A 6,401-nucleotide genomic window follows, 5' to 3' on the forward strand; every position below is an offset into this window, starting at 1 on the left:
ACACACAACGGTCAGCTTTCAAACAGGCCGCTACTGTTTTCTCATCTTACATGAGCTGAAAACACACACACACACACACACACACACACACACACACACACACACACACACACACACACACACACACACACACACACACACACACCTTACCTAATACATGTATAAACTCTGTTCTGTTGTTCTGTATGTATTATCATAGTTGTGTTGTGTGACCACACACAGTTTTACCTGCATGGTTAGCAGTGTAGGTGTAGTTAAGAAACACAGTAAGAGCCTGACAGACCAGGCAGGAATAATGGGAGAAGTGTTGAGTTACCGACAGTGAGGAGCTTTTGTTGCCTGGAAGAAAGGCAAAGACACAAAGTATTTTGTACTCAGCAAGACTGTAAAAAAAACAAAAACAAAAACAACAGCAGCAGTGGATGTGGGCAGTCACAGGCATTCCTCCTTCTCCCACTCCTTTATATGCAACATGAGTCTACTGTAGCCTACTGGAGTGGAGGTCAGAGGTCAAAGCGCTTCACAAACACAGGATGTGATGGAACATCCTCTAATGCATTTACTACCTCTGCCACAAGGTGCATTTTAACTGTCCTTTCCTTTTACACACTTTACATGCAAGGAAATGGCAAGAGATGCGTATTTGGATGGCTGAAGGTGGAATATGGGCTATTATAAGATTGTTGTGTTTCTTTTTGATTTATATTGCATTGCTGTAATTCCCCTTGGTACAAATATCTATTTCCATGTGATTTACCTTTAAGATATTTCTATTGCATTTCATTTACTTGTACTTTAATTCTTGGGGTCCTGTGTCAGTGAATGTTTTGTTTTGTGGAAAAATGTAAATATCTAAATAAAAAGTTGCTTTTAAAGAAAAGAAAGAAATTGCAGGAGATGGAGGCAAAAAACTAATTAAATGAACTTAAATGTTGCTTTCTGATACGAAAACAAAAAAAAAATCAAGAAGAAAGGGGGAATTACTGAAACGGTACTGAAACTCCTTTTGAGTGCATTCACTCAGGCCCAGTGTGCTGAGAAAATAAGAGTCAAGCTGTGGTGTTGCCCACAACTGACTGACAGCTGTAACTGTCAGCCAGCTCAGCCAATCCCACACAGCTGGAAAGAGCAAAAGGATGAAAATATTGGCTTGTGGTCTGGTCTCACCACATTATTTCATCCCTAGCTGGAGCTTTTAGTCTCAATAACCACCTAAATGCCACTATTATTAACCTTTAATGCAACTGTCCTTTTACACAACCTTGTGTAACAGCCATTTAAAAGCTGTTGGAGCCATTTACTGCTCGACATGTAAAAACCCACAGCTTCAAACAGCTTCTTGCTAAAGGACGCCATGGCACCAAGGAACCCCCAGCAAGCGCTCTGATAGAGGTGAAGGAAATGACTTCACTGACCACTATGCCAACTTGCTCTCACTTTATGAGTTTGGTTATGTTGGTTAAGAAATAGTTCCATATATAGGCTCATTCAGAAAACATGTGGTGAGATCTGGGTGAAGAATGCATCCATGTCAGCTTCTTCAATCTCAGTTTGGGGCTGAAACTGTCTCATTTTCCATAACTGAGCTGTATAAAGCTGGAGTCACCACCACTGCCTCAGCACAACAACCCAGCCACAGACCAGCCACGCTTTGACCTGGTGTGAGATTTACTGTATGACTGACACTCACCAGAGAGGATCACTGCTACACACAAAATGTAATGAGTAAAGTTTGTTTCATGATGGACCAACAACCAATAACCAATCACATGATATTAAATATATACTGTCATTACAGATGTCCCCTAAACGCCTCATATTAAATGCAATCTTTATATAATCAGGCAGTGGCATTGAGGTTCAAATCTGATTTTTAAGCGGAGACCAGAGAACAAGAAGCAGTCACAAAGAAGATCAACAACAAAGACAACAGAATGATACCATTGAGGAACTAATAATAAAGATTAATAGTGATAAAAAATACATCAAATGATAAAATGTTTTAATCTCCTTATTAAACGTAAGAGTTGAGTTTGAAGGTAATTCTGTTTAAATGTTACATAGTACTGGACACCGGTTCTGTGTTGGTCCTATTAGGAACACCATTTACAGGGCTTTACAGTATCTGTTATATCTCAATATATGCCTTTTCTGACAGTGCACCTCTGTACGTATATTATGTATCACAAATGTATGTGTGAAAAAAGTATGAATAATTCTAATACTAATACTACTAATAATATAATAATTATGATAATAACAATAATAAAGTCACTAATATACATATATTTTTTAATCAATGTGAAATCTGACAGGGAGCCAATGAAGGGAGGCGAGCACCAGAGTCATGTGACTGCACCTGCTTATTCCTACAGTTGGACCGGCAGCAGCATTTTGCACGAGTTGAGAGGCCATGGATGAACGAAGGCCTGGATGATACCAGGACTATACAGAAGAATGACTAGACAATTTCTTTTTTCTTAAGTTTGGGGCTTTTTATGCCTTTATTTGACAGTACTGTATAGTTCAGAGAGATGAACTGATACTGTAAGTGACTCTGGGTGTTTGAGTTCAAACACACTGGACTCGACCACCAATTCAAAGACTATAGCCTGTCATGTTTGATCAAACTTAAGAGAGTGATAACTCGTTGTACAGTGCAGTGCGTGTATCGTACTACAATGGTTAATGAATGTTTTGTGAAGACAAACCACAAACAAATACAGTGTTGATATTCAAAATCATCACCACTCACACATTGTGAAGCAGATGCAACAGTATCATCTTCTGTCACGCATTTGTGTGTGTGCGTGTGTGTGTATTTGGTTTATGAGTCATAAAAGCATGTGTTTAAAGCATTCACCGCATCCTGCCAAAACAGCACAATGCTCACTCTTTCAGTCCCTCTCTCTCTCTTTCTCCTTCCCATCAGTGTCTTTCTCTGTCTCTCACACACACACACACACACACACACGCGCGCGTCAACAATAGTGAATTGACCAACTTTATTTATTTGGCTTGCTGACATATTAACAACATTATCACATGAGCCAGTCATCAGCTGGCAGCTCCGGTAATATCCGACATCCCTGTCTGTGTCAAAGTAAACACACGGCAACACACACCATCAGCTGTGGGTTCAATTAACACACTCACATTCCATCAGTCAGTTGATGACCTGTTTGTGTTATTATGGGCAATTACTGTAGCAACAATGTAATATGAATGATGACTCTATTGCAGTGTTACACCGTATTGCCCAAAATAAATAAGAGCACTGCAGACATAATGGTTCAAGAAAATCTACTTTGTCACACAACTGATCATTTTGTTTGTTTTGATTGCACAGAGGGTTGGGGTTAACCCTATCCATGCATTGAGAAGACACAGTAATTAGAGTCGCCTATCAATTTTTGACCGTGGGAGGAAGCTGCACATGGAGAAAATGCAAACCCCACCCAGAAAGGCCCCAGGCACAGGAATCGAACCTAGAACCTTCTCGCTGAGACGAAATCAGCTGTTTCACCATGCCACCCGAAACTGTAACAGTGAAGAAGAAAAAAACACAAAGAAGAACACCAAATACTGAACTGAAACAAAAATAAATACATTTCATAAAGGTAAAAGGAGTGTCAAGTGAGCCATTGAATCAAACAGCATCAAACATACAAACATGTCTCAACACAGATGCCTTAAACACAGAAATACACTCATGCCCTACTCTTAAAAAACATCTACTTTATTTGTTGAGCCTTATGTCTCTTATGCTTTATCTCCCATCTATCCATTGGCTATGCTGCTTATCGATGCAGGATGCCTTACTCCATCACACACAGGATCACATAAATAAACTACCCCACATTCATTCTTATGAAAACTTGCCAATTAACCTAATGTAGATGTGTTTAAACTATTTATTTGAAAGAAACTTCGTCAAGGTATCGATTAACAGAATCGGTCCCACTGATGTTAATACTGAATTCATTTTTATTGAATGAGGGAATATGTCAGATATTTCCTAAAGGTCTCAGGACCTTTATACTTTGGGATTTGGTGCATTAGTCAGATAAACCAACACCAGATGTTTTCCCCAACACTTTATAGACAAAACAATTTATAAAAAATAAAGAATATACACCAACAGATACCATATCCATGTACAGCCCTAAATCTATTGCTTTTTGCTTAACAATGTGACTTTTATGGGGGGTGTCAATATTAATATTAACTTCTGTTCTTTAATCTATTTCTGCTTCTCGACTAACACCAGATGTGGAAAAGATCTAACTTGTCTGTCAGCTTGTACTCTGCCATTTAATGACATCATTGTCTAGTCTTCTTTTTAACAGTCAGGGACCAATTCACGACTTGGCTGAGGAGGAAAACTTGATATACCCAGGATAGGTTAGCACTGCACACTCACTCAGTCACTGTCATCTTGTTGGTATTATCCTGCTTTAAGTAGATATATCTTTTCTATTCTGATGGTGTGATGTGTTAAAATTTCACCAATTTATCCTCACTGCTATACTGAATAGATGTCCAAGGCAGCAATATGAAAAACAAGTGGTGTGGAAAATGTAAATGAGCACGTGACAGTGAGCAAGAGAGCACCCTATTATACAGGCCTGAGCTCTGTTTCCCATAAAAATGAAAATGGGTGGCAAACAGGAAAGTTGAGGCCTTCTGGAAAGTTCTTCCTGGGTTTCTGCCACAGAGGAGGAATTCACTCTGACAAGATTCAGCACATCACTCCACATGGAGAGAGGGAGGGAGGGAGGGAGGGAGGGAGGGAGGGAGGGAGAGGGACAATAAGGGGGAGGGAAAGGAAGGGAAGGTATGAGATATAGGAGGAGGAGGGAGAGAGGAAGAATTCCTGCATGTAGAGACGGGCAGCAGCAGCGGCGGCTCTGACAGTTCTCACACAGAGTTACACTCGCTGTGATAAAGCGTGTTTGCACAATGAATAATCAGTAATCTGCTGCAGATTTGCAAGGACACAATCGACCTTATCAAGTCAGATGGTGTTGGATTTTTAAATGTTAGTGTTTAACATGTGACTTTAAAATGCTGTAGTGTGAAATACACAGGTGATGCAGTATTATATGACACCTAGAATATTATACTTTTATATGAACTAGTCACTGCAATGGCTTCACAGTATGTTTGAACATATCCCACAGGCTTAAATTGATTTTACAGGATGATCAGCATGAGTCAAATAGAATTGGCCAATACTATTCATTAGGCCGGTGGTGGATGGGCGTGGTTGAAACAGAGGGACAGACGGAGAAATACAAACTTGAATGAAAAAGTGTTTAAAGGAGCTGATGGAGCTGATTTCTATTTATCCCAGAGATGGTGGCACTGTGCTGAGCCGTGTTTGTTGTAAAAACAAACTACCGGTAGAAGGGCACCAGAGGTCACGGCGCTCTGCCAAGGCCGATGACGACACACACCACGCTTCAGAGGAAAACATTCAAATAAGTAGTAAATGACATGAATTGGCACCAAAGGTTAATGACTTCCCTACACACACCTCCACCGAGTCTGGTGCATTAACTACAGACAAAAGCTCTATTACAATAAGACTTTAAAATCATGGTGCCTTAACAGTGGCCATGTTTTATATTTATATATGTCATACATAGAAGCCAAAAATGTTTCTTTTTCGTTTTGTCAGCTTTCAAATACTTTTTTCATGTGGCTAATTGAGATAATGCATTGTTTACATACGTTGCATTGCAATGTGTAAGCTTTAGCATAACTACCAGAAACATAAATAGGGCCTATCTTTTTATATATCTATTGTTGTATTTTTATATAAGCTATCTCTTCTTCAGGAGTGACCTGACCAGAGATCAGAAGAGTAACAAGATTTCAAGGTAACACTTTATAATAAGTAGCCTACACTATTAAGCATTAGTTAAGCATTAAATACTGAATTCATCATTTACAGTATAACACATGAATAGGCCTACTCATTAGTATGTAGTTTATAAACACATTACAAATGTTTTACTCATCACTGATAAGCACTAGCTAACTGTATTTAATGAGTATCCATGCGTTATAAATGAGGAATTCAGTATTTATTCATGCTTAGTGTGTGTCTTATTATAAAGTGTAACTGATTCCAACACTACAAATAAATAACACACAACAGTGAGAACACAGTAGTATCCAGATGATGTGTAACACAAGGACAAAAACAATACAAATATGATACAGATGCAATTTCTGAAATAGCACCGGTAGGAAATGTAAACACAATCGCATTGTCCCCACAGCACAGACACAATCAGCGGCCAGACATGATGATGGAGGAGGGAGGGGAGGCTGGGTGGGTGAGGGGAGGCAGGGAGGGAGTGGCGCACAGGGGCGGGGATGCTTCTCCTGAG

Source organism: Trachurus trachurus, assembly GCF_905171665.1.
Source record: "Trachurus trachurus genome assembly, chromosome: 10".
Lineage (NCBI taxonomy): Eukaryota > Metazoa > Chordata > Actinopteri > Carangiformes > Carangidae > Trachurus > Trachurus trachurus.